Source organism: Meleagris gallopavo, chromosome Z (assembly GCF_000146605.3).
Source record: "Meleagris gallopavo isolate NT-WF06-2002-E0010 breed Aviagen turkey brand Nicholas breeding stock chromosome Z, Turkey_5.1, whole genome shotgun sequence".
Taxonomy (NCBI): domain Eukaryota; kingdom Metazoa; phylum Chordata; class Aves; order Galliformes; family Phasianidae; genus Meleagris; species Meleagris gallopavo.
The window spans coordinates 30,246,525-30,272,775 of NC_015041.2; the positions used below are offsets into that span (position 1 = coordinate 30,246,525).

Here is a 26,251-nt window from a genome sequence, read left to right on the forward strand (position 1 = left end):
TTCTGTGGTTTTTGTGCTTGCATTGAGCTCCAATAAAATAAATTCACTGCTAATAGCTTTTATGGATCTGTAAGATATCTTGCCATTTGGTAATCTTCAGTTTGTTATTGGTGTTGCTAACTCCCAGAGCTCAGGATGCCCTGAAGCCTGAACATATTGATAAGTAGGGTGAAGAAACCTTTAAAAATGCTCTGATGTCTTTTTCTTCGTGTCGTGGGATGTCTTCTTTATTTGTATCCCTATAATAAGATGATGTAGTGTATAGGAGTAACTGCAGCAGATATATAAATATCTCACTGCATATCTCTCTGTGTCTGTGGAGTCACTGTGATCTCTAGACTTGGAGAGGGCATGCAGATGTTTTCAAGGCTGTATGGACTTTCAAGGTTTTCAGAAAGCCCTTTCACGCAAACTGGATGGTTCTAGTGTTTGTTTTGTTTTGTTGTTGTTTGTTTTGTTTTTTAGTTTTCCTCCCAGTAAGTCTTATTTAAAATTGAATATCAAATGTGTGGTGTACTTACTTAATTGTTATACTGCACAAGTAATGCTTATCAGTAGCTCTGTAAATAGCCTTCATGACAGCTCTCCTCTTTAAGCATACTTGTGGTTTTTAAGACTATTATAAATTGTAAGACTTAATGGCATCACTGAATATCATTGCAACTAATCGTTGGCTTTTTAATGTTAGATAATCACTTGTGGAGAACTGTCCATAGACCTCAACCACAATAAATTGTATTGTGTTTTTTCAGTGGAATGGTTAAGTGACCTGCACAGAAGAGACACCAGGAGGACATGTGTCTAGTTATCAGCACAGAGAAACTGCTTTGCTCTCAGTTTGCTCTGTCTCATGCTGGAAATAACATCAGAGAGAGACATGTGTGAGTGGCATCCTACATATGTGTGTAGTACTTAACCTTTGTCTGTGAGAGCAAAAAACACTGGCAGAATTTCCCAGGCATTTCCTTCATGCACTGCTAACTTGGCAGGCATGGTTTTACCACTGGATTGTTTGAGTGACATCATGAAGAGTAGCTGTGTCACTGAGACTGACACAGCTTTGCCTGCTTTCAGATGCCTTGACAGTGTGCTGCCTTACAGGTGTTGCTGTATTTGGCAATTAACTGTTCCTCTGTTCTGGTCCTGGTCCTCTCTTAGGATATAAGAAGCTCTTAGGAGCCTTATAAATACATTACTTGCACTTGTTTTTTTACACAAAAAAAATGTTTGTTTTTATACCAGTTCTGCTGCACACATAATATCCTCATCTTCCCAGCTAATTTCACCTCTGCATGCTCTGTGGAAATGCCTGTGAGTCACTCTTTGCATCTCTGCATTTGGAGACAGATTTAAAATTCTGGAATCCAATTAGTGTCTCCCTGTAGACATGCAAGCCTTTTTCATTCCTAGTTTCTCTGCTTTACTCGTCCTTGTGGAACTTGCAGTGAGATTACAGCAATACATCCCCTGTTTGCAGATCTGTATATGATTATGTATCAAACACTCTTCACCATGGGGATGAGCACATTATACTCTGTCAAAGGGAACGTAAAGTTTTGTATATGTTTCCAATTTTTCACATGGCAGCACAGGAGATTTTTAGGTAACCACATTTCATCTCTGGCAATCTGCAGAATGCAATTTGAGCAGAATTTTAAATGAAGTGGTAGGTAAGGGAAAATTATAAGTTAATGCTCCCATCTGACCAGCACAAAATATCTGAGATGTAATACAGTATTTGATTATTTTGTGGAGGAGTGGTGCTTTTGTTGTACTTGTATCCACTGCAAACACAAACGAAAGGACAAAAATGAATAGTATCAGAAAGAACATTAGCAGGCTTTTTGGAGTGGACTTACGCAGAGTAGTATCCTGATACAAATTAAAGGATGAAAGTGGTTTCTGAAGTGATGGTAAATATTTTATGTCACATGTTCAAGCTGCAAGTTTTGACTGTTTAATGAGACAAGCATTTTCATGTATAGCATGGACAACTGTGAACATTTTGAAGTGATGAAGTGGGTCACTGCAATACTGAGAAGTTCTATTGAAAGTACGAGTTTCAGAAAATGGTTTTGGACTTCTATGTTGTTTTTTAACTCAACCTTTGGGTATTCATGTTTGCTTCTAACAAGTTCTGGCACCAAATGCTTGCTGTGAAATTTTATGAAACACTTCTTTTCAAATTATCATTTGCTTCCAGGGTAAGGAGCTTTTCAGAAAATATTAAATAAAACTGCAAAATTTTGAAGTAATTGAAAGCTCAGGACTTTCAAAATCAGTAAAGCATGTGTCCCCATAGAGTAAGTATGGTGGATGGCCTTTTCTTTCCATTGCTGTTGTCAGGATTATATTCTTCCAAACCCAAGCAGGACTGGTTGGGAAAAATGATGGATAATGTGTCCTTTAGCTAAGTATTACACATCTTTCCTATTGCATATTATATTTTTAACTATTTATTTTTATACCAGCAGAGCACAAAATTTCTTTAATTGGGTTCTTAAGACTGTCAAGAAAATTCTTAATGCTTTAGATCTCATCTCCTCCAGTTCTCCCTTTGCACTGGTTCACCAGGTATACAACTGCAGAGATAATCCATTTACATTGGGTGATATCTTGGTCAAGTGGAGTAGCTCTGTAAAAACAGCAGGATTGAAACCCAGTTTTGTATAGAGTAGAGAAGATTGGCTCCAGAATATTTCACTAAATGAACTCTATGTGCCACAGACTTTGTTCAGTGATAATGGGAAAGAAGGCTCTACCTACATAAGGATTATTATACCAACACACAAATATTAGTCTACTCGTCGTGTGATTTTTGTACTAACAAGTACCTCTGTGACAAACTGTGAAGTCATTAAAGCCACTATGAATCCCACACAAATAAAACAAATTACAGAAGGAAAATGATTTTGTCATTTCTGTGCAAATGGCTTCTCTTGGCACCGAGATTGTGGTCTTGGTCGAGTTTCCATGGTCTGGGTGTCAGTAGTCACTTCCCATTGTGACAGTGTGGCCCTAGCAATCATTAGCATCTTAGTCTTATTTTGTTCACATGTAAGCATCTTTATCACATGACAATGACTGACATTCTGACTCTCACACATGTGAATTTTCTCATAAAAGAGCCACAGCACAGTTAAGCCATGGTAACTGCTACACTGTGTGCATTTAAACTGCAGGAAGAACAAATGCAGCTCTTCTCACTGTATTTAGCATTGGTGCAGCCTCATTTGGAGCACTGTATTTGGTTCCAGTCTCCACAACATAAAAAAAATGTCAAGGTTCTTGAAAGCATCCAGACAAGGACACCAAAGCTGGTACCAGGGCAGGAAGGCATGTCCAGTGAGAGGGAGCTGAGTGCACTAGGGTTGCTCAGTCTGGAGGAGTCTGAGAAGCAACCTCACTGCTCTCTACAACTCCCTGAGGAGGGGAAGCAGTGGGAGGTGCTGAGCTCTGCTCCTGAGAACTAGCATCAGGATGAGAACAGCACAGGGCTATGCCAGAAGAGGGTCAAACTGGGCATTATAACAATTTCTTACCACGAGGGTGGCCCAACACTGAAACAGCATTCCTAGAGAGGTGGTTGGTGCCCTGTGCACATCAATCAAATGCTCAAAAGTCATTTGAATAGTGCCTTCATTAATTTGCTTTAACTTTAGTTTATCTTTAAAGCTGTCGGGCAGTTGGATTAGACGATCTTTGTAGATCCTTTCCAACTGAATGATTCCATTCAGATACTTGCTATGTCAAACAGATGAATTATCAGTAAACTAAGGGTTAAATGAGTCCATGAAAAAAAGTTTACATCATTTGTCAAGAATGTTTTCAAATGAGACAGTGAAATATAAGTTCATTGTTTTGTTGGCTTTATGGATGAGACTTTATTTTAAGCATTGGCAATTCAAGAAATACAGAAAAAGATGTTCAGCAGAAAAGTGAGCACTGATTGTGAAATTCACATCAGGCCATTAATGGTGCATATCTGTGGGACGTTACAAGGTCATAATTCTTCTAGGCATCCCCACAACACTGCTGTGTAGTCCCCGTTCTCGAGGTCCGGTCTGCTGGGGGCTAGTGATCTCCCCTCACTAGGGCCATTGCGACACAGACACCAATATGAGGATGTAGCAAATGGCGTTTATTGTGACTAAACAGCGACTTATATATCCTACATACTTTGTCTACATCCCTCAAGCATGCATGACTTACATAGCAGAGCAGGGGAGGTTCTATCGCGTCACATCCTGACTCCTTGTTAACGCCTAATACAACACTGCTGATTTGAAAACTGAGTCTTCCTCTGTTCCTTCTATTGCGCTTACTTCTGCAGAGACCGGTGACATTGGAACAGTGATGCCTGTTTTGGCAGGGAGTACTTTAGTCAAGTGTTTCGTTTCCTGCACTGAGTGTGTTGTGTGGCAGTGTCCCAGAGCATATTACTTCTATGTGACCTCTCCTTAAAGGGAAGCTGCCTATATTCTCAGCTCTTATTTTTATTTTATTTCAGCCTAAGAAAAAACTTGTCTATGGGGAACTCTGTCTACTGTCTTCTCTTACATTTCTTACACTGGAACACTGTTTAGTTTACATCTCTTTTCCATTCTGACTTAATTTAAATGTCTACTGCAAAACAGAGACTGAAGGAAATCTTGTATTTCTCTTACTCTTCTCTTTGTGATTTTTGGTGCTGATCTTGAAGAGGCATAGAAATAAATACAAAATTGCAGAAATTAAAAGCACATACTAAGAGAAAAAAACTTTGTACTTTTTGAGAAGTTTGTCTTGGCTTACTTAAACTGCAGTAAGCTGCCAGAATATAAATCCGATTCTATTTCTGTAGCCAGCTTCATGGTGCATAAAAACACAAGCATACGTGAAAGTAGAGTGTTTGCCAAAGTAGCAATATGAAATCATAGATTGCTTTGAGTTGGAAGGGACCTTAATGATCTTCCAGTTCTAACCCATTGCAATAGGCAGAGCTGCCACCCAACAGCTCAGCTGCCCAGAGCCCCATCTGACCTGCCCTTGAACACCTTCAAGGATGGGAAACCTGCAGCTTCTCTGGGCAGCCTGTGCCAGGGACTCACCATCTCTGAGTAAACAATTTCCTCCTAACAGCTAATATAAAACTACCTCATTTTAGTTTTCAATCTTTATCTTTTGTCCTATTATTGCACTCCCTCATGTACTTTAGGTAGTGGAAGGCTTCTGTGTGGTCTCCCCAGAGTCTTCTCCAATGTAAGCAAGCCCAAATCCCTCTGCCTTTCCTCATAGGAAAGTAATTTCAGCCCTCCAATCACCTTTGTGGCCCTCCCCTGGTCCCAGTCCAACAGCTCTGTCCTTCTTATGCTGAGGGTGCTGCGGGGGGAGGATTTATGACATCGTCTTTTCTCCAGAAAGTTGTAGTGGTGTCCTTATTGAAATAAGCTGGTCATGGTAGTAGTATTATCACTTAAGATTGATTCTTGCCATGATGGTGAAGTCTGATGAAATTTAATGGGAACCAGAATTTCTTTTGTCAACTTGGCATTCACTGTATGGTTCTTCAGTCTTTTTATCTTCTGTGGACTGTATTTTCATTTTTGATGGAATTATAAATTTCTCATAAATTAAGAATTCTTTAACAATGAAACAGGCCAACTCTGCTAATTTATACTGCTGAATTAGTAGAAAATTCTTTCTAGCAGAAAATATTTGTTTCTTTGCTTTTATTTACTGGACTTTTGTTGTTTGTTGTTTTGCTTCATTTTATTTTTTAAATACCACCATTGGTTGTTTGATGACAAACACTTGTTTCAGTGGGGAAAAAAGTGCTTGATCCAAGTGCTTGTGGGTTTAATTCTTACTTGTGCAGACTAAATGGGAAAGAAAATTGAAACACAAATTTTCTAAATTGTTTATCCTCTGTTTTTGTTTTTGTCTGAAATGTGACAACAGGCAGATGTGGAAGCTTGGCTGAGTATTGCTGTAGGTAGGAAAAAATCTTGACAGAGTTTTCATGATGGGAATGTGTCTTAGCTGTTAGTGTCAACCTTCATTAGAGAGGAGAAAAGAAAATAGGCTATTGTGAGTGCCTATGTTTTGTATACCATTCCTCCTCACATAATTATCAATGGGGATGGTGGAATTAGCAACCTTCTCTATGCCACCCATCAATTGTGGCAACTTGCTTAAAGCTGGGCTAGAAACAGTGATGGGTTGGATGCAAATCTCATTATTTCTTTTCCAAAAGTCTGCGGTGTTCTTTAAGGCAAGTTATGCTATCATGATGATCTGATATTCTAGATTCTTCTAAGTCACTTGAGTAGAGACAGTGGACTTTAGACTATTGATTAGTTGATGTGGTAGCAGAGACCACCAAGAGTTCTTGTACTGTGGAAGTTCTGTACACTCACACACTGTGCAACGTATTAGAACAGGTTTTTTCTGGTGGCTCAAAGAACGCTGGTCACTTAGCTCAGCATAATCATAGAATAATTTAAACTTGATTCTGAAAGAGTTTGAGCTATCGGCTCTCTTTATTCATTAACATAACATAGCATCTTTATTGTAAACCAGTGTTCACTATAATTTCAGTACATTCTTGAACTAATTTGGGATCATCAGTTGACTTACTGAATGACACAGAAAATTGAAGTAACTTTTACTGCCATTTAGGGCTGGATCCTTTCTTTTGTTGAAAGCAGTGTGGAAAACTGAAATGGAGTTGAATGACAGGAGGATCAGTGGTAGTTAGACTGAGGATAGACTGGCTAGAAATGAAGTAATCTTTGTTTCAATAGCAGACTCCCTGGACATCTCATGTAATGAGCAGTCTATTCTAACTCGACCACCTGGTAACACAGACATAGCGTGGGGACCTGAATATCTGCTGGTAGCTGGAAGATGGCTCACAGACTAAGTGAAATGGCTTTTTACTACAGGAAAATATTATCTTAATATTTTAGATATTCTCAGTGCTGAATGAAGGAGCTCTGAATAGTGATGCACTTTGAGACTGCCCAAGAAGAACAGTGATATCATCAGTGTATTTATTATTATTTTCCACTTAAGCCTCATGTCCATGCAAAATAATAAAATATTAATAAAGCTTTGCGGTTCAGATATGGCATTTTGAGGATAGAGGAAACACAGCTGCAATTTCTTGAGCTTGCTATTCCTTCACTTTCTCACTATTAATAGCTTGGAAAGAGAAGTCCTTGGGGATTTAGAGCCTGGTAAAGACTGCTCCTAAGTGGATTCATGGACACAATGGAGATCTGTGCAGTATTGCTTTGCCTCTCATTGTGCTTCTGGCTATAAATGAACATTCTTCCCACTCAAGACTATATCTTGAAAAGTTCACTTTTTCATTGTAAGGAAATCAATTCCATTTTTACATGCATATAAATGAAGGATATTGTAGCTTCAGTCAGAGTCCTTGGCTCTGGCCCCTGTTTAATGGTGATCTCTTATTGTGACTGGCTGTTCAGTGCTAAATTAGGAATATCCATGACTAGAAGTGCAAGAGAGTTCAGGTTAATCTTGAATCCCAAGCCCGACTGGCTGGGGTTATGGTTGGTTTATATTCTGCAGAGATAGAGGATAGAAAGAATGTTGTTAGAGGATCAGAGCTGAATCTTTATATCCAACCCTGTGAAATATGCTGTTCTCTTTCTATCAATGGTTAGTTCAAACTGGGATAAACCTGGGGATATTGGCAACAGAAAAAATTCTCCATCGACAGAAGTCAATCGATACTACATAAGCTGTATTTAGAACATGTTTTTGCAGTAGAGGATTTGTCCTCGTTCTCATCTCTGAATAGTCAAATGTGCTGGGGCTGTGTTAGTAGCACAAATTAACACATTCTCTTCTGGCAGAACTCAAAGCAACTGTGCCACTCTTAAATTCGTTCTTCAAAGAACTACATTGATTTTTTGCATGAGTCTCTTTATAGGGAGCAGAGTACTATATCAGTGCAATACTCATTGTTTGAAAAGTTGTAACAAAATTATAAAGGTCGCCATCCATACTTGATGCTCCTATTTCTGGATGCATTTTTTTCACTTTGGCTTGTAATGGAAGTGCTCGCAATGCAGACAGGTACAGAGACCCTGCGTGTGCTGTGGCATGTGCCAGCTGGGCAGAACTGGTGCTTGGAGATGCTGCTACCCCTGAGGAGAGGGCAGTGCCACAGGAGCATATGAGAGGAACCCAAGACAGGCAGCTGTGAGCCTCTTCATGATCTTCCACACAGCGTGGGGTCAGGCCCTCACTTAGCTAATTTTAGTTATAGCACTGAGGGAGGAGGGGGGCAAGGTAGACAGTCATGCTTTGCCCTGTGCCTGGCCTTTTCCCGTTGATTTAAGAGTATTACAGTGCTTACATAACACCATTATTCCAGTGTCCTGAGAGACAAATGCAGCAGATCCTATATCTGAGGTCATCTATTCACAGAAATTATGGTTTACTAGCCCTTCTTGGACTGTATTGTCTGCTGGCCTCCTAAACTGATTTATCACTGGCTAGTAAAGCAGTACAACGTACTTGTTTCTATCTGCCTAATACAAAGGCTGGACTTAGTTACATGCTATATTAATCTATACATGCCTTATGTGTACATTACATAATGTCTCACAAATGCAGGCTTGCGGCTTGGTTTGTCTTAGGCTGGCTCTTTATGATACATGGGATGCACGTTGCTGTGATGCTATTGTAAGGACCAATATTTATCCATTTCTGTAGAAACATCTATTCCGTTTCATGTGGACTTTTATTAAGGATGTTAAGGCCAACTCTTAAGGGATTTACCAACAAGACATCGTCATCTTTTTTTTTAAATGCACACAGCTCCATATATGAAAAGTTTCCACTGCCTTGAATTTAGTTACCAAGGAAATACTGTGAAATAAGTATGTTGTTCCGAAACTAATGCCTACTATCTATTTCCATGGAAACTACAACAGATACAAAGAGCACAATAACTCTGTTTGATAGAGCAAGTTCTCAGCTAAAAAACACTACGTGTCAGCACAAACACCACCATTAGTTGATTCATGTGGATGAGCTGCTTGTTCTTTCATGATGTGATAACTTTGCTTGTCTTCCATGTCCTGTCACCATGGTTGGAGCACACCATCCACCGACTCATTATCATACTAACTTAATTATCAGGTTCAGATCCAGAAACCAAATAACAGTGGAAATATTTGTTTTCATCCTTGAGTATGTGGAAACTTTGCAAGTCACAACACAAGTGTTGCATTGAAATTATATTCTTGACTTGTCTTGCGTACTTAAGGTACCTGGATTCTAGAGGCATTGACCTATCAATTGATACTCTTAATACAAGTCTTAAGTGTGTGAGCATGGAGATACATAATTTTCAGATAAGATATCCCAAAAGTAATGATCATGATTATGTAAAGAAATAAAATATAAGTAATTAGTGAGTGGAGATGTGAAATCAAAGAAGCAGCTCTGTCCACAGAAAAAGATATGGTCATTAAAGCTACATACCAACAAAGAAAATCATTGATATGTTCTACAAATAATTATATAATGCAAGAACGCAATGTGATACTTCTGCAACATTTTTGCCATTTTTCTCTCTCTGCATTGTCAAGAGTTTCTGAAGACTTATCTTTGAAAGGATGAGTCCTACACCCTAAAATATATTTTAGAAAAAGCAAGGGAAGTACTGTTGTTATGTGCTGGACACGTGTAATTGACAAATGCATTTCACCATAAACTGTCTTCAAGTATTTCAGTAAAACATGTTCCAATTCAAAAGTATTGCTAAAACCAGAAATAGATACAGAATAGGTGGAGATTTTGACTTTGAGCTCGTATGAACTGTACTGTGTAGAATCCTAGGATGTATATTGACAATGTTTCTTCAGGTATCCTATGGAAAATATGACAGGGAATTTTGCAGTGCCTTTGTTTGTGTATAACAGTGTCAGTGTATAACAATCAACTGATATTTTTGATGGAAAATTTGTAGATAGAAACTGAAATTGAGATAGCTGGAAAATAAAATAGATAGACTGAGATAGTACACCCACGCTTGGTTCACAGTACTATTTCTTATAATGTATTTACAAGCTAAATAAGGAAAAAGAATTTTACCATGATCTGTAAAAGTATTCCTACCCTAAAAATTTTCTCCCCTCTGCAAAAAAATTCAGGCAAAAAATAGCAAATCAATTAATCAATTACACAGTAAAATACAGGAAATGACTGTATGAAGAATTTTCAAAAAAGTCAAAAATTTCAAGTTCCTGTGTTTATAATTTCTTCAATTTATACTAACCCAGGGTGCTAAATATAGTAGTTATTTTTAAGAGATAACTGTTGTTTAGAAGTGATATTTATCTTTTTTTTTTTTCCTTAATAAAAACAGTCTTTTAGAAGTAGTATAAACAGAAAAAAGCTGAATGTGGCAACTGAGTTCATTAATAACAGTGCTGGCTTTCACCGGCCTAACAGTATTTATCTTTTTGACTGAGTAATCCGCAACCTAAATTGAACCCAGCTGTCTTAGCCTGTTACTTAACTGCTGCAGTTTCTGGAATAAGCATGTGTTCGGCAGAAGCTTCCTGGAGATTATCCATTCCATTGAACAGGACATTGTAAAACTCTGATACATGCCTTACCTACTGGAAGTATTCATTTGTAGTTTGATGATCTAAATCAGAAATCTAAAGTTGTTCAGCTGTATTCTAATTTTGACATATTATGTTATTACTCCTACGATCTTTTATTTGTAAGTCATCTACTTAGCTTTTTAAGGGACAAAAGTGACTAAAAGTTTCTCAAAGTAAACATTCATGTCCGTTTGTGAAGTGGATGGAAACTGGCACGAATACTGGTCAGTATTTCTGAACCTTTAGCTAAGTACGTGCAAAGCTATGCTACCAAAACTGATGCTTACTTCAGAAATATATACATAAATAAATTTTGAATTCTCTGTGGATAAATGAAAGCAAAGCCTCCAGAAAACTGACTTACTGGTCTCTGCAACAGCTCCAGCTGTCTGTGTAGATTTGTGTCAAAGTGGCAGGACACCAGTTAACATCCATTCTGAAGGATTTCTTTGAAATGGTTTCATCCTGATGGCCAAACAGACTCCACTACACTCTCTCACTCTCTGTATTAAAGGGAAGAAGGGGAGAAAATAAAATGAAAAAAGCTCAAGGGTTCCAATAAGGACAGGGAAATCACTCACTAGCTACTGTCATGGGCAAAAGAGACTGCCTAGGGAGATTAATTCATTATCTATTGCTAACAGATTTGACCAGTGAGAACTACAAGCAAAACAAAAACTCTTTCCCTTCCATCTACATTCTTTGAATGTTCTCCCCTTACCAGACAGTGAAGGGGAATGGGGGCTGCAATCAGTTTGTAACGCTTCATCTCTATCATTCCCCCATGGTCACTCCGCCCCTGCTCCACATGAGTCCCACATGATGCCATCCTTCCCAGACGGATCCTGCATGAGCTTCCCACACACTGCAGTTCTCCGAGTACTACTCAAACATGACTCCATACCACAGAGCCCACCCTTCAGGCACTGCTCTGTACAGATTCCCCATAGGCAGCACCTCCTCCAATCCTCCTACCCCACCACAGCCCATGGGCAGCAGCTCCAGCATGGGGTGCTCCTGCAGGGGGTATCGCCTCATTTAGGCCTCATCCACTATTGCACTGTGGGCTTCACCATGGCTGCATGTGGAGATCTGCTCTGTATGGTGCCCATGGACTTGCAGGGGGACAGCTTGCTCCTCCATGGGCCTCTCCTGGGCTGTACGGAGCTTCTGCTCTGTGCCTGAAGCACCTCTTGCCCTCCTTCTGCACCTTGGGGTCCTCAGAGCTGTTCTCTCAGATTTTTTACTCTTGTCCCCCAGGTACTTTTGCAATGCACTGTTTTCTTTTCTCAAACTTGCTCTCCCAGAGACACTCACTGTCACACATGGCTCATTCTGGCAGTGACAGGTCTCTTTTGGAGCTTCTGGAGCTGGCTCTGATCTGATATGGAGCAATGCCAACCCTGCAGCCCCACTGCTGCCAAAACCTTGCTACATAAACCCAACACAGGAACATAGAGAAGTTCTGTTTGGAATAATTTCATGTGCTTTGAAGACTTAAAAGCTGTCTAAAATATTTTTCTACTTATTCAAAGAGATATATGCAAATTAAAGCTACTTTCCTTATTTACTTATGTTATTTTTTCCTTATTACTGTTTGAATTGATTTTGTAGTCCTTCAGAAAATTTTACACATTAATTTTCTGAAGGGAGTATTCCCACTGATCACTGTCCTTTGCAACTTATCATTTGTGTGGGTGATGATTTTAAATTTCCCTGCAAAAGCCACAAAGTCAATTTGTATCATTATCATCTCATTATCTTCATCCTTCAGTCAACTGTATTCCACTATACTAAAATGTGTCTATTGGAAGTTGGATATTTTAAAGTAATTGAATGTTTGTTATTTTTGAACACAGGATTTTTTAAAGTGCCCAAAGACTGTAAGTTGGAATTGAGATATATGGTACATACTTCACAAGCAACACATCTCTGTTGCTTTACAGGCACTGTGACAAAGAAACCCAATTAATACCAAACATATGTATTTAATAGTTAGGTGAATTAGACTTTTATGTCCAGGTACAAAACAAATAGCCATTTTCCCCAGTTTCATCACATGGAAAATGAATAGTGTGCCAATCATTCATCTTGGAATTGTACTGCTATTTTGATCTCTTCCACTGTGTCCCTAAGGTGAGTCATTATGTAATTACCACTTCCAGCAGAGAAAACCATAGCCAGAAGAAATCATAATGAAAAACCTTTCTATACAATGTAGTGTGGGGATGCTGTGAAACTACTAGAGTGTAGGCAGTAAGGAATACCTATAAGGTAAGTCATTCTAATTTCTTGCTTATACACCTAATTGTACCCATCCGAGGCTTCCTCATACATTCTGTGAACTACAGAAGAATGTTTTCATTGTATGCGTTATTCGTTGTCGTGTCTTTGTTTTCTTCAGAGCTCTTTTAAGTTTCATGATTTTTTAACGGGGTTTTATTAATGGATCCACTCTTCCATCTGCTTTTATTCAAACATCAGTCAGTTAAACAGAAAGTCAAAAGGCACATTTTTGTTGCAGTGGTGTGGAGGTTATTTTGTATACAGTTTTTTCTCTGATATTTGGACTTCCTGTCTTACAGGACTTTTCTAAAATTTGTTTTGAATTAATGACAAAGAAGAAAACATTTAGTGCACTGTGATTATTCAGATCAGATTTCTGTGCTCCAGAATGAGAAATCTTTTTCAGTGGCTACCCTGTAAACTGATTTCATGATTTACCATACATATCAGTTGCATTAGAGCATCCATCTTTTATTATGCAAAGTTTGATTTTTTTGTGGACTGAGACAAAAAGGATTTTTAAGATTCAATATATTTTATCAATAAAAATAAAAATATGATATGGAGAAAGTGATCTGGAGTCTATTGCTTAGCTGGTTGCAGTAGTTTGGTGGATGCAATGAAGTGTAATAAGAAACAAAGAAAAATAAAAAACAAGAAAACATTGTTCCACTACAAATTATTAAGTTCTCTTATTAACTGCTATATTATTGCAATTTGTATTCATGCGATCTCAATGACTCATTTTTATTATACATGGCTTTTTATTATCTAAAGTCTGTTTTACCTAGTCGTCACCTACCTGTATTGGCATTCTTCTGCTTATTGTACCCTCCTTTTTTTCAGTTTGAATTTCTTTCTTGAAGATGTATTGTCGTGGCCATGAAAAAAGTTGTATGTTAGTCCTTTTTAGGGATCAATGGAGATAGTACAAAGAATACTTTTTAGTGGTTTACAAGAAGCATGTCTAGTGCTTAATGATCAAGTTTGAGTTGGATTTAACAAAATTATTATAGTGCCCTGTAAGTCCAGTTTTTCCTGAAATGCATACAGCAACACTGGAAAAATATTTCATTCTGATATTAACATATAAGAACATAAGTGTATCTCATTCACTAGCTCGATTTCCCCTCTGATTTTTCCTGGTCTGCTTGAGTGCAAGTCATTACTGCTTTTGGGTAGAAATCTGTGATTTTTATTTCCTTCAGATTGAATTGTGAGTGACAGTTCCCTGACAACTGATGTCGCGTATTTTTCTGAGCCTATCATATTTTCAGTAACTGGAGAACTTTTTGCTCAGGCAGAGAAAACAACATCTGATTAGTATTTTTTATTTAAAAAAACAAATTATTAAGCAATTATTTAATATACTGTCTTTTTCCTCTGCATAATTTTATCTGTATATAATTTGACTTCTCAACTAGTAAAGTCCTGTGGAAGTGCTGTATTTTAGTGCTATGAGATGTTTATGCAGTTGTATAGTTTCGCTTTGGAAGTCAACCAAAATTACATCTTTTATGACATGTTTATTTTTTATTTATTTTTTTAAATCCTGAATCCTACTTAACAATATCAGATTTCAAATTTAACTGAGAAATAAAAAATAGGGAGATTCCTTTCTCTAATGCAAATTTTAATTATTTATATTTACAGTCCATATGTCCTTACAGTTGGATCTGGAAACAGGTTTAGCTGAAATCTGTTTCTAAAATTCCAAATCCTGTTTACCTTGCCCGTAGCCCAGAATGCATCCAAACTTTTACAAACTTTTAAAATTTCACTATGTCTTTAATTCTTGTTTTTTTTTATTAACCAGCTGAATCTTAGCCCTTAGACAGTGGAGTAGCTGAGTACCTTGCTTATCTTACAGGAAGACTGGGATTGAGGAATTTGATGTTCATTCATCTGCTTTCCATGAAGAGATCCACACAGCGAGATTTGATTTTGTACTCACTGCAGGGATGGTCATCTTTCTTTTTCTGGTGGATTCATTGTACCATTCCTCTTAAGGCACCTTCCTCTTCCTGTTGTAATGCACTCATTCAGAAAAGGGGGGATTTCTTCTTGAGGCTTCTAAGACTTAATATCCCATCTTCTATTTTTCTTAAAAAACTTGCAGTCATCAAAATGTGGATGCTATGCCTAATTTGGGAAGCAGATGTAACAAAAAAAGATTTAATCTTTTGAGTGACTGGAAACATGACTGTAAGATTTGATTTTTCCCCTACCTTGTGTCACTATATGGAATTTGGAAGGTTTCTACCCAGAGAACAAGGGAAAGCGAGGGAGTCAACCTTTGTAACATCTTTTACTTGAAAGACTTGACTTCTGTATTTTTTTTGTTATACAGAAATGTTATTTAATGCTAACCAATATTCTCCAAAGAGTTTTAAATTTAGCATTGTAACAAGAACCTAACTGAAGCCATAGAAAAGCACTGTTACTGAAACTTTTCTTTCTGTATTCCTTTCCCTTAACTATTCTCTGAGGACTTGGAAAACTGCTAATGGATCTGAAGTCTGTCTCTGGAGGAGAGGTGAAACATGAAGAACAAACAAGACTGAAAACTGAGCTCACTGTGGTGCATGTGTATGTTAGTGGAATTTTAAATGGTCTCCAGATGAGTTGATGGGCATGCTTGCAAAACATCATGAACATTAATTCATTCTGCCTGACACCAGAACCTGCTGACATCTGTAAGCGCAAAACGTCTTTAGCAGTAACAGCAGTAAGACAAGAAAAGAAGAGAGAATTTTAAAAAAAAATGAAGTCTAATGTTTTGGCTTCCTCACAAGGTATTTAAATGCCTGCTGTGTTAGTTAGTTGCAATTAGCTTTGTGCATTTAGAGTAATTGGGTCAAGTAAGTTTTGGAGATATCTGCTGAAATGTAGAAGGATTTACAGAATATACATTGATGTATCCCGATATTGTGACCAAAAGGATACTCTCTGTTTTTCATGCACCTTCAAGCAAGAAATTCCTGTGCTCTTCATCATGCTGTTATAGCTAGGCCCCACAAAGCAGAACTCAACAGCTGTTCATCTTTTTCAGAGGGGAATGTCTGTGGCATAGCATCTGTTGAGTCTAACTTCACCCACGTGTTCCTTTACGCTAAGAAGCTGCCTATAATTTCCACTGCTTCCATGAAAACTTGTGGATATGAAATTTGTCTAAAAATTGTGTGCAATTATTCCTTTATTCCTTTTATTCCTTTTTTTCAAAAAGGGGAAAAGCATGTAGAAAAAGAGAAAGACTTTGCAGGAGATGGGGAGATACAGCTGAACAAATCCTGACAAGTTCTCTTTCATGCACTCCTACACTGCCATCCCAGATATACCTGTCTCTTTGTAAGAGGTGAGGAAACTGTGATAATGAACTAGGCAACACGGATCAAATTCTAAGATGGTTCTCCTTTGGAAATATCACTTACATGGCATGTGCATCTTCTATTAGTGAAATCAAAGGCTGTTTTGCTATTGATTACAGTGGGAGAATGGATCATGAAGATCCTTCTCAGGATACAGTATTTCTCAGATCTATCTGTGCAAGGAGAAATCCTCAGCTCCATCAAGACTACTTTGCTAGGCAAGGATGTAGCATATCATTACTTATGATACATAGGTAAATAAAAACCTTATGTGTTTATTGCTCTTACAGCTTCATTTGCAGAGCTAAAAAGTAGAACAATTTCATGATATATGGGTTGGATTTGTGAAAACTTAACAGAAAAAAGAAAAAGAAGAAGAAGAGTTACTTCTGCCTGAAGTTTCTACCTTTAGTTTAAAAAGGACATATTTTGAGAAAAAGAGGGAAAGAATGCTAATTCCCTCATACTTATTCTTGGTTACGTTAAAAGTTGAGCTTTTCTATTTTAATACTGTTGTCATAATCATATATATAGACAGCTTCATGTTTGTCAGTGTTTCAGTGAAATGGCATGGAATTAACACCAGTCAGAATCCCTTAACTGAAGTTTATTTTAAAACTCTTGTGGGCATGATAAAAATCTATTTGTGGAGGAATGATACAGAGATGTAAGGACAAAAAATGGAGGCGTGATTATGTCGCAGCTGCTTATATCTGTATTAGTTAAAATATATGTATTAGTTAAAATCCCCAGTAGACTCTCCAGATGCACTTGTTCTCCTTCCAGATAAACAGACGCTGTGTGTAAGTGAACAGCTTGTGTGAAGAACATCAGTTTGCTAATTAAACTCTGCATTAGTTTTCACATTTATTACATTTAATCACTTGGGGAATATAATCCCCATAAGTATCTTGCAAGAAGGAAATGTACTTGTAGATCTCCCGATCTCTGACAGACCCAGGGCAGTGAGTGACTCTTGACATCTGGGTATCTCCATATCTGGTGTAGAAAAAAAGCACTTGACATTTTATTATTCATGTATCATCCATAACAAACAGGAGCAGTAAATCATCTCCAGTTCCGACGATTTTTTGTAATATTTACAGCTAAAGAAGAAGATTCTTATCTTAAAATATTCTAAAGGCAATTATTTGAGAAGTGACAGGAGGTCATTTCTGTTCCTTTTCTTTTGTTTTCCCTCTGTTCTCAGGAACTGTAACAGTGGGTCTCAAATTAACTACTTGATGACACTGAAAATTAATTAGTAAAGCAGTCAGTTAGAAATTAAACATTAATTGCATTCCCCTTAAAAATACTGCATTGTGCTTTTTAAAAATGGTGACAATGGATTGTGATCATGGGAATTACATTATGATGGAGGCAACATGGATTATCTGAAGATTATCTGAATTTCTTCACATGACAACGGTATCAACACTTGTAACGAGAAATTATTTTTACTTGATTTTTTTAAGGCTGAGTATTATAAAAAAAAGCCTCTATGTAATAACACTAGCACACAGAATATTACAAAAAAATGTAGTGTGTAGCTAATGTTATGCAGACAGGGAAACTTGCAAACTATTCTGTTTCTTTTGAAGCTGACCTTAGAAACAAAGTTTGCATCTCCTGTTTTTCACATAAAAATTAAAATGCTGTAATGCTGTGCTTCCTTAGATACACTCACTTTTCTTCTAATACGTCTTTGTATAATTTCAGAATCAAAGAAAAAGAACATTGAAAAGGAAGAAAAGAAAATTTAAACAGTTAAGTGGGAAGTTCTAAGAGTATATTTCACCCTATCCTTTAAATGTATGCAAATAGATACAGAAGGTGCATCTGCTGTTGTGCCTTGCCATTGTAGAGTGGCTTGGACTGGAAGGGACCTTAAAGATCAGCAACAGCTTCCCCTAAACCACGTTGCCCAAAGCCCCATCCAGCTGGTTCTGAACATACCCAAGTGTCTTACTATGCTCATAGTAAAAAACTCTTTCTTGATATCTAATCTAAACCTACCTTCCTTTAAAGCATTACCCCTTGTTCTGATGACTCTCTGATGAAGAGTCCTTCTCCATTTTTTTCTGTAGGTCTCATTTAAGGAGTACTTTGCACAGGTTTTGTGTGTGCCATACACTTAAGAATTGTATCCTTATTATGTTGAATTTTTAAATCATTCTCAACCATGGGAGTTCACTACTTCGTACACTATTTTGTACAAGTATATACATTAGCTTCTATTACTACTGAGTACTGTGGTCAATGGCATATTTCTATATCAACACACAAAGGAAAAATAATTAAGGATTGGATAATTTCATGTTTGATCACTATTCCTTCAAGGAGAAGATGAATTCCAATATTCTTTTATTCAAACAGTGTAAGACATGCCTGGAAACTAAATTATGCCAGTGTAATGTCTCTGTCCAACTGTGAGACACGATGCTCCGGACCTGCAGGCTGCAGATGGCATACTAGCATAGTCAGAAAACATCTTAGTATGTGTTTTAAATGGCTGACTGTATGAAAACTCAGCTGAATGTTAGTCACCACCCTTGAAGCTGACACTGTATTTAAATTTGGAGGACAGCAGTTTGCCTACGCTGCAGGTTGCTAGCTGACCCTGCACAGCACCCTTCCTGCCCCCGGCAGTGAATGCAAGCTGCTGCTCTGCTTTGCTTTGAAGTGCCATTTTCCTTCAATAAGGAAAAGAAGTAGATTTTTTCACCTAAGTGATGTATTTAAGCATTCCAAAGGAAAATTCTGTGTATATCATAAAATGCACATTTCATTAACTAAATGCAGACATTCCCCCCACCCCTGCTCCACCACCAGCTTTACAGCAACTCTGGCATGTATGAGCTGACACAGTCATTGTAGTGATTGATTATAACTGGATAAAATAATTTTTTGTTAGTTGTGTTGCCTCTTCAGAGATTTCATAGCTAATTAAACCCAAACTCTTAATATCTGTTACATGATACATTCAAATCTCTGAGAGGCTGCAGAAGAACTTGAGGGAGCTGTATAATAGATATCTTCTTAGAATCAGGAACTGAGTGCTGCTGAAACAAAGTGTATGGATATATATATGAGGAATAAGCATCCCTCATTGATGTGTCAGCAGTGCCCTGCTGACAATTAAATACAATGAAGCAGTTTTCTAACCTGTTTCAGTTCTGCCTATCTGCCAGGAAATATCACAGTGCAAGTAAATCAAAGCAGGAAACTAGTAGATACATAGATATATAAAATTGGTAGTTTATTCAAGAAATGTGGTATATCTTAGGATATGGCATGCTCCATCCTTATGAGACACTTGAAATGAAATAATTTGAGTCTAAACTGACAGCAATGCAGATTTATTTGAATATCAGTAGGAGGAATAGTGTTAGGTTGTGAAAAATAATTTAAAATTGTGTTTTTTAATTCTTTTTTTCCCTCCCTTTTTCCAGTTTTACCCAAAAAGTGTGACCAAAAAGGCTGGTCTTTGATGCAAATCATAAGGATCAATCTCTATTGCAGAATTACCATGTGAATTTTCTGTATTCCATTTGTACACATTTTATTCCAAAAGTTGATAATGTTACACATTTGGGTTATATTCTGTATCCCAAAGATCTGGGTTTGGCTGTGAGTGCTTTCCTCATGATTATATGAGTCACACCTTTGACACATCATAGGCCAAAGCCTTATTAAGTCCAGAGAAACCTAATTTCTCCACACTCCTGCTGGCTTTGTAAAGCAGCTAGTATTTTAATGCTGCAATAGAACGTCTGGGACAAGACTAGTTTCTCATACAACATCTTACCAATCTGTCCACCAGGCCAGTCTGGGTTTTGTAATACAGATAGTCTCACTAGAGCCAGGAGAAGTCAATCACATTACAAATGCCACGGGTAACTTCAGTAAAGACAAATCTTAAGCCTGGAAGTCTCAGTTCCTCCATCACTGTTCCTGTGGACTGCCTGGACCAGGTTTCTCTGTCCTCTCCTTACAGTGTTCTCTCACTCACTCCTTATCTTTTATGTTCTTACATAGTTAATGCTTAAATTCACTTTGCATGCCCCTTCTTTAATATCAGTGGTTGTTTTGAACAGCAAATAACAACTAGTCATTCAAGGTAATGGTTTCTTACCAGTTCCTTCCCTTGAACCTTAATCCTGTATGTAGAAAGAGTGCTGTGGAGTGTTATGAGTGTGGTTCAACTAATACAGGTCTCTGAAGGTAGAACGACTTTATCTGAAAGGAAAGGAGGTTAATGCACATCTCGAAAGCAGATATCGAGTACTTAACAGTACTTAATGTACTTCTGATTTTCACATGGGTGCTTCTGTAAAAACATGCAGTGTTCTTTTTTTATTAAGCAATGCCATTTTTCAGGAACAGCTAGTACATGCAGATATAAAATTCTGTGGCATATTAGCTTCTCTGTTTGCTGGGAACATATAGATGAAAAGCATTTTTCCTGTTCCTGCCATATTGACCAGATAACAAGAATTTCTAAGAAACGAAGCCATCGTAGAAATTTATTTGTACACTGATTTTGTTATGAAGGACTTTGACCTAACTGTTAACTGTCTGTTTCTTTTAATATTGGTCTTTATCTTGGATTGATACCGACAAGGACAGTTCTTTCAAGAATTACTTAGAACCCAAAGAATACTTAGAATGTATCAGACTCGACCAGCAGAGGAACATCAGAGTCTTATTCTGCTGTTGGAAAGTCATCTCTTTAGATTACTATGATGTATCTTTTCAACTCCTAACAATGCATACTTTTGGATATATGAAATATATCCAAAGTTATTTGGATATATACCTCCCTATATATTGAAGAGAAAAATTTTACGTACTATAGTTCTGATACTTTCAGAAATATCCAGTCTCTTCATTCTTTTTCATGTTAAGGTTTACAGTGATAAAGTGGTGAGTTGATGTCTTTTCCTTTTATGCCCAGATGTTTTTCTGGAACTTGGTGGATGTTATTTGGCAAGGGTGCTGTTGAAATGATGCAGAACATAAAAGGTCAGCATTACCTTTGCTTCATACTCTTTGCCTCCATTCAATGCCAGAAATGACAGATTAAGTTAGTCCTAAGATTTATCCTTTGCTATTAATCTCAGGGGCATTAGCCAACATTACAGTTAATCAATATGAAGATGGATGGTTACAGAATATTTTGTCCTTTAGTAGTAGTAGTTTTTGCATCCTTATCAGAAATGAAGATGTTTAAACATTACCATTCATTGAGATGCTAAAAGTAGTAACAACTGCAGGTGGTGAAGAATCTGGGGTGGGAAGGTGTATGAGGAGTGACTGAAGTCCCTTGTTTTGTTCAGCCCAGAGCAGAGCAGGCTGAGGTAAGGCTGCATGGCCTTACAAGGGGAGTAGAGGGGCAGTGTTGAGTTCTGCTCTCTAATGGCAGTGGTGTAATACAAGGAAATGGCATGGAGCTACATTAGGGGAGGGCCGGATTGGGGGAAAAGGTTCTTCACCTTAAGATTTGAGGCACTGGAACACCTCCCCAGGACAGTGGTCAAAGCCCCAAGCTGACAGAGTTCAAGGACAAAAAACTCTCAGATATATAGTCTGAGCTTTGGGCGGTGCTGTGGGGAGCCAGGAATTGGATTTGATTATCCTTGTGGGTCCTTTCCAGCTCAGGATATTCTATGATTTATTTAATGTGTCTTGATTCTGTGCTTGGAGACATTTCTCCCTAATCTAAAATCACAGAACAAGAAAGGAAATGGCTTCAATCTTCTGCTTAAAAAACAACTAATACAAACATTTTTAAGAAGCATATTGCATCATCAGATTACACCTTGCATATTCCGAAGGGTATCTGACTCTTCAACCTTTTAACTCTAAAGTTAGAGAGTTCTGTAGGACTTCTTGTAAAGTCAACAAGTAGTCTTATTGGCCTGGGAGACCAGCTGACTGAAGCTGGCTTTACCACCAAATAAATGTAGCAGGAACAAAATGCACCTAGCACATTTTAAAAACCTTAGCACCATGTAACATGTTTTCATCTTACAATGTAAATCTTTCTCTGATATTTTGTCTTGCCATTAATATCTTCCTTAAAAATGTAATGGCTTTATTGCAGATATCTAGCAACTACCATATCCTAATCTATTTCTACGATATGGAGTTTTGTGCTCTATTTACACTGAGTAAAAATTATGGTATTTGCTGCAAATTATGTTTAACATTTTTAAAAATAATTTTTAAAAACTTTCCATAGAACTGTGTTTTTCTGGAACACATTCTTTCTTAAGCAAGGTGTTTTTCATTTTGCTATAATTAATTATAACTAAGTTGATTTGAAATTACATTACATGCCAGGGCTGATTGCCATGTGCCAACTAAGCTGCTTTCTCACTCCCCCTCCTTAGCAAGACTTGGGGAAAATAGAAGATTAGAAGCTTATGGGTTGAGGATATTACTCACCAGTTATTGACACAGGTGAAACAGATTCACTTTGGGGAGTTTATTGCCAATTATTAGCAAAGTAGGATAGTGGGTAATAAAAGCAAGGCAAAAATATCTTCTTCTACCCAAGTTTCATTCCTGACTCTTCTACCCACTCTCTTCAAAATAGCAGGGAGTGATGAGTTATGGGAGTTGCAGTCAGCACAGAATGCTTCATCTGTGCTGCTCCTTCCTTTTCACACTATTCTTCTGCTCCATTTGGGAGTCTCTACCATAGTATATACTCCTTCACAAGCTGTTCAAGTGTGGATCTTTCTACTTTAGGCTGCAGTCCTTCAAGAACTGTTCCAGCATGCACAAAACACTACACAGACTACACAGAGTGTAGTCCATCAAGAGTAGAGTCCTCTAGTAAACTCCTGCTCACTGGCTGCAGTTTTGTCCATCTTGCTCCTGTGTGGAATCCCCATGGATTGCAGCCTCTGTGGTGCGGTGACCTTCATGAGTGCATATGTTGATCTGCTCCACCATGGGCTTCTCCATGGGCTGTGTGGGAACATGAGCTCCAGTGCCCTGGGGCAGTTCCTGCCTTCTTTCTTCACTGACCTTGTTGTCCACAAAGCTGTTTCACTCACATTTTCCTGCTCTTGTCTTTCTCAGCTGCTGCACAGTGCTTTTAATCTTTAAAAAGTGTGACAATTTTTCTATTTCCTGCATTTTGTTAAAATCGGATTCTGAGTTTTGTGTTCTAGAAACTTTTTAAAGAGTGCTTTTGCTAAATGGATGCTGAAGCAATTAAAGTAATTTGCTTTGCTTTTATAAAGTATGATTTTAAAATGATTTAGAGAAAAGGGCTTTTTAACTGTTCTTGCACAGTACCTTGCTTAGAGAAGTAGGGTTTTTTTGTTTTATATTTTGTTGTAATATTATTTTAAAACATAAAATGTTAGTTATAAAATGTCAAGACTTTTGAAGTAGTAGTTGTCATGACAACTTTCATTCCATGAACAGAGTACAAGGTCTTTCAGTACGTGACTGGACAGCATAAGGAGGTAGCTAGATGAAATGTTATTCAATATAATAAAAATAATTATGATTTCATTAATGGATTGACTTTTTCCAGGTTACGCAACAAATAAGCAGAAAGCTGCAATTCAGGAAATAAGCTGTAAATGCTGTGCTTGTTCTATAAATCATTTAAATGGTTGGTAAAGATCTACTGTCTCTTTCATATGAGAAAGTACTACTGGAAGGAGCATATTTTGTGGGTTCTTATAACTACAAAATTGTCTAGGTTGAAAAATGCATCTGTGATCTAGTACAGCTGTTAACTCAGTGTCATAAGGCCCATCACTAAACTATATCCCATGTCCAACAGTGCTATGTCCACACAGCACTTAAATACCCTCAGGGATGGGAGTCCACCTGAGCACCTTCTGTGAGGAAGTTCTTTCTGATATCCAGTCTAAGCTTCTCCTCTATCATAATGCACATATTCAGAAAGCCAAATTAAAGGTAGCTAATAATTTTCTGTAATTTTGTGTAATTTTTGAAAATGTGCCTATAAATCATTCAGTATATTGAAAACCAGCTTGATGTGTGCAGTTTAGTTTATCTCTTATGTGCTTGATCTAGTGGCTGGCAGCCCTGCCTGTGGTGGGGGGTGGGAACTTGATGATCCTTGAGGTCCCTTCCAACCCAAGCCACTCTATGGTAATGCAAAATATTAATTTTTTACCTTGGTCATCCAAGTTCCTTTTTTTCACAATGCAGAGTTACAGAGCCTGAGCTATTTTGCTTTCATGAGATTGTGTCTGTTTATTCTGATACATTGTCATGCGCCATGTATGCACCTTTGAACCAGGCAAAGTCATACGTGAGAGCTGGAGCATAAACAACTGATAATCTTACAAAACAATCACACTTTAAAGTTAATTCAGAACTTCAGCAGGAGTGAGAGGTGATCAGAGCTGACTTGATGGTTCTGGTGAGAAAGTGATGAGCCCTAGTCTGTGTAACTGGAACTAATGGAGGTCTGAGCCTTAGAAATAATAAATCACAATAGTAATGCTGAGAAATAGCCAAACTTAAATTGTTGTCTCAGGACTTTTCTCTTAAACAGGAATCTCAGCTTGAGAGCACTCCACAGTTGATTGAAGTGTTTTGTTCAGTGCAGTTAGACAAGCTATGAAAAAAGCCACCTACTTTTTCCAGAAAACAAAGCAGAATATAAAGCCACTGCAAATCTGGTGTTATTATTATCTGTCAAAAAGATTTTGTAAGGCAAGAACAAAAACTCAGTTTCCTGAAACAAAATTCTGTTTGTATATAAAAAAAAGATTTAAGACTAAAGGTCTAGACTACAGATGGAAAAGAGTAAAAGAAAAGAAAAGAAAATAGTAGATTTTTTTTAAAATAATTTTTTAATGTCATCAACTGTTACTGTTTGTGTCTATAGGCAGAGGTCTCCCTGCATAGAATGTGGTCATAAAGTTATTTCTCTTTTGCAGGTAATTGTAAGAGCAAATTTGAGTCGTTTTTTATTTTCTTATTTATAAAAGCTCAGTTGTTCTTACACCACTGCAAAACCAACATGAAAAAAAATGCAAACTATACACAGGAAAAAGATGTAAATTTGATCCTTTAAGCTGAACAGATGCTATTGTATCTGGAAAAATTATGTTACGAAAGCTGTGTTAAAAAGATGATCTTGGATTCTAAAGAGCAACAGATGAATATATAACAAACTGAATACTGTAGCCTATGTTACATAAAATGTGTGAATTTGTTCTCCTATTATTCATTAAGGTTGTTAAGTAACCTATCTGAAGATCATTAAACAGCACTGGTAGTGAGGTGGGCAAGTAACCATCTGGTGTTAAGATGAATTGGATAGATTATGCTAAAAGTAGTGATGCTCTTGATCTGCTTCAGAGCATTTTGCTGTCCTGCTTAGGACTGCTTTACCTAGTCAAAGAGTTGGTAAAACAAAACTGAACATGTACAGGGAATTAATTAGTTTAATTAATTAGTAATAGTGTTTCCTTGAACACACAGTGAGAGGAGAGAGCAACTTATTTTCAAGTTTCTATTGTTACCAGTTTGGGTATACCTAAGCTACTGTGAGGATTTGGTTCACACGAAAAAGCAATCCATAGATGGGTTATCTCAGTCTGGAAGGAACAAGGTGCCATTTCTAATAGACCTATTTGATAGCATCTTTAGCATTGTGCATGAAGAATCATAGAATTCAGCACAAGTTTTTCTCTGTGCTATATTAAAAACTGAATATGGTAATGCAGTATTACTTCCTTGCTCATTTGCAAGTTGTAACATCGATTTGCTAGAGTGATATTAGTATACAATTATATAAATACACTGATTCAACATTAAGACAATGGGAGCACCTCAAGTTAGGTCTCCTGAAGGCCATTTTAATAAAACGTGATTGCTTGCTCATGAACTTAGATTTTTTTTTGTTTCTTTTTTCTTTTTCTTCTTCTTTTTTTTTCTTCCCCCCAGCAATATTGC

General features: G+C 37.4%; 1 protein-coding gene across 2 annotated transcripts in view; it reads left to right on the forward strand.

Moving 5' to 3' along the window:
• Positions 1–26,251, forward strand: part of LOC104915035 (centlein-like) — a 449,820-nt gene that overhangs the window by 342,601 nt on the left and 80,968 nt on the right. The window lies entirely within an intron of this gene.